At 55.3% G+C, this 3127-nt stretch overlaps 1 long non-coding RNA gene across 1 annotated transcript; it reads left to right on the top strand.

Moving 5' to 3' along the window:
• Window positions 1-715: 715 nt before the first annotated feature.
• On the top strand, window positions 716-2063 carry LOC129658516 (uncharacterized). The gene is made up of 2 exons (XR_008717382.1): window positions 716-780; window positions 1967-2063. It is a non-coding gene; the product is annotated as an uncharacterized LOC129658516 (long non-coding RNA).
• Window positions 2064-3127: the final 1064 nt, after the last annotated feature.

Here is a 3127-nt window from a genome sequence, read left to right as displayed (position 1 = left end):
AAACCTGGAGGGGGAGACGAGCAGAACAGGAGGTTCAATTCCTGCCCCGGTGGGGTGGGGTTAGTCCCAGGCCCCGTGACCTGTCCGCGACCCCCTTCCGCACACACGCCCCCCGCGGTCCCGGAGGTGGGGCGGGGGGAGTGGGGCAGGCACCCCGCCCCCCGGCCTCACCGCCCGCCCCCCTCCGCCCCTAGGCCGCGCCGGCCGCCCAGTGGGAGTCAGGTCGACAGCCCGGGACTCGGAGCCCCTCCCGCGACCGCGCGTGCCGGCCGCAGCCCCCTTCCGCCCGGCCTGCCCCTTTGTCCGCCCCGAGGGCGGCACCTTCCCGCCCGCGGGGTGTGCGAACCCTCGGGGGGCGGGAGAGGAGGAGGGACCAGGGAGGGAAGGAGGAGGAGCAAGGCGGGAGGCTGAGTGCAGGGGTGGGGAGCCGCCGCCGCACACCCTACTCCCGTCCCGCCCGGCCCACGAAAAGGGGCTTTTGTGGCCGGCCCGGGAGTCCCCCGCGGAACGCCCGCCCCGAGGCGGGGTGGCGCCTCCCCCTTGGCGGGAGCCAACGCGGCCTTCCCGGCCGGGGAGCGCGACAGCCGAGCGGGACAGAGCGCGGAGCCGGCGGCGGCGCTCGGCAGGAGAGCGCGGCTAAGCGGAGGGGAGGGCCGGAGGGTGGGGCGGGGCGGGGCTGGGCCGGGCCGCGGCTGAGCCCAGCGGCCGCGCCTCCGCCTTCCGCCGCCGCCACCGCCGTCCGGACCGCGCGGGCGGGCGGCGTACGCCAGAGACCAGGAGGTGCGAGGCTGCGCGGGCCTGCGCGCCGGGCCTGGGGACGGGCGGCTGTCGAGGTGGGGGTAGGGCGAGGGAAGGGAAGAAAGGGCTGTGCAAATATTGTGACTGCTGGGTGCGGAAACTCTCCGCCGTGCTGTCGGAGATCCCGGCTCCGAGCCCTGGGAAACTGCGGGGAGGCCCGACGGGCCGTCGTTTGGAGGGTCTTGGTGACCGCCTTCCAGACAACCGTCGCCCATTTCATCCCAACCTGAGACGGGTGGGGAACGTTGTCCACTACTCACCTTTTATTCTAGAGTCCCAAGGACAGGACACTAAGTGACTTCTTGGGGAGCTTCAGCTCCAGGAAAGCACTGGGCGGTTACCACCTTGGGAGGCGGATGTCTTTCTAATCCCCCTACCCCACCCGTCGGCTACAGCCTTGAGTTTTCCTTGCCAGTCTCCTGACTTCTTAGATGGCATAGCACAGAGAAAGAACATGAGACCACCGGTACACCCTGGAGGGCAAAAAAAGGGGGAGCGCCTTTGAGGTGGCTCGGACAACTAATCGCGGGAACTCGCGGATGTTCGCGTCTTCGCGCGGCGACCGCGGCCTCGCGAGTCTTGCCTGTCGCAGAGCGTGGTGGCTGCTGGTGCTTAAAGTGATTCTGGAACCGTCTGTCCTCAAGGGTTTCCCTTGCTGCTGAATTAGGAACTTTGTACATACCAGGCCTTTTTAAAGTCAACACTGGGTTGACTTTTCTCCCGCAGATTTCCTACAGTTTCTGGCCGTTTTGGAATTTCGGTCCTTAATTCCTAGTACCTAAGGGGAAGGAAATTGGAATGACCGAAGCTTACGAAAAAGAGTAGTTTTGACTTGGTTGGTCAATCAGCAGCATCCCCTAGCAAAATTAGTTGTGTATACCCATCTAAGGTTTATTTAGGAACTTTAGATACCTATATTAATAGGCCTATTTTCTGTTAAATCTGCTAAAATCTGTTAAAGCACTGAAATTGGGCAAAACATTCTTTTTAATGCTCTAATATCAGTCAGTCAATAAAGTCAGTAGTGCAGGGTGTCTTTCAGCAACAAGAAACACTGCTGCTTCTGGTTTGACTTTGGCTTTTATTAGTTTGCTACACACTTCTTAGAGCTCCAATGGGTGGGTATGCCGGAATTGTGGAAATCACTGTCTTCCTTTTGTTCTCTAAGCTTCTTGAAGCAGAGCAGAGAGAGTTTTGAAGAGGATTCCTTAGTTCTTCCAACACTTTTATCCAGAAAACTTCAAATAAACTGATCTTGGACAGTACTTGTCAAATCCTTTGAATTTGCAGCAATTGTGTGTGTGTGTGCGCGCGCGCGCGCGCGCGGGCGCGTTTTCCCGCTTCAGGAGGATGAGGTGGGATGAGGAGGAGATTATGCCCATATTAGGACAGGTGTAATCTTGAAAAAAAGTACCATCTACAGAAAAATGAGAACGTTCTGCCGTTAATAGCTGCCCCTTTGAAGGTAATGGACATTCCATCTCAGGGCTGTAAATGCATAGTGTAGACTCCAAAGTAGTGGGCTTCCGTCCTTCCAATGTTTGCTTTCTTCAGTGTTGATCAAAGAGCTACGTGTTTGTCTTATGAGGCCCCTTTGGAAGATGTTTTTAGAGCAATTACAGACATATCAATTCAGCTTATTTGTCTCATCTTGAATGCTGCGAGAATTTTTTAGAAAGAAACCTTTAAGTAAAGACAACGGATAAGGAAAGAAGGACTACCTTGGCTATTGCGAGTTAGTGCAGCTACTTCAAGAGGAAAAAGCTCGAACCTCGCTTACCCACTCTCTAAACCCTGCAGTCCTGCTCTTGTTTTGAACTAAAATAGGCGGCAGCCTTCTTTAGTGGCCAGCAAGATCCTTGTCATTTAAGAGGGAGAATCTTCACAGCGACGTTGGGGGAGGGGTGGTGCGAAGAGTTCCAAAGAAACCGAGCTGCAAAATGAAATTCCGTTAAGTTGGTTTGTTCCGGTGAGGCGATTGTGGAAAATTGCGTTCTCAGTATCTGGGCAAACTTTATTACTTTTCCAGAATCCATAAGCAAGATTCAAGGTTTTATTTCCTCTTAAAAAGTAACCGCTGCTGAGTAAAGAAGTCAATACTTGTCAAGCCTTAAATGAAAACGTGCCCCTGTTCAGTAGATGGGCGTTTCTTTAAGGATTTGAAAGGGGAACTTCGCACCGGGTATGGTAGACGCCCTTGAACTCAAAAGTTTAGCGCATCACGTCACGACTTTCCTAGAGCTGATGTAGATATTTTATTTCGAACACCTTCTAAGGTGGGGGCGGTGTGTGCTAAGTAGGTCCCCCTCTTATTACCCTTATATCCTTC

This window comes from Bubalus kerabau, chromosome 8 (assembly GCF_029407905.1).
Source record: "Bubalus kerabau isolate K-KA32 ecotype Philippines breed swamp buffalo chromosome 8, PCC_UOA_SB_1v2, whole genome shotgun sequence".
Classification (NCBI taxonomy): domain Eukaryota; kingdom Metazoa; phylum Chordata; class Mammalia; order Artiodactyla; family Bovidae; genus Bubalus; species Bubalus kerabau.
The sequence above is the reverse complement of the archived record's forward strand: the minus strand, read 5'-3'. Positions and strand labels throughout refer to the sequence as shown.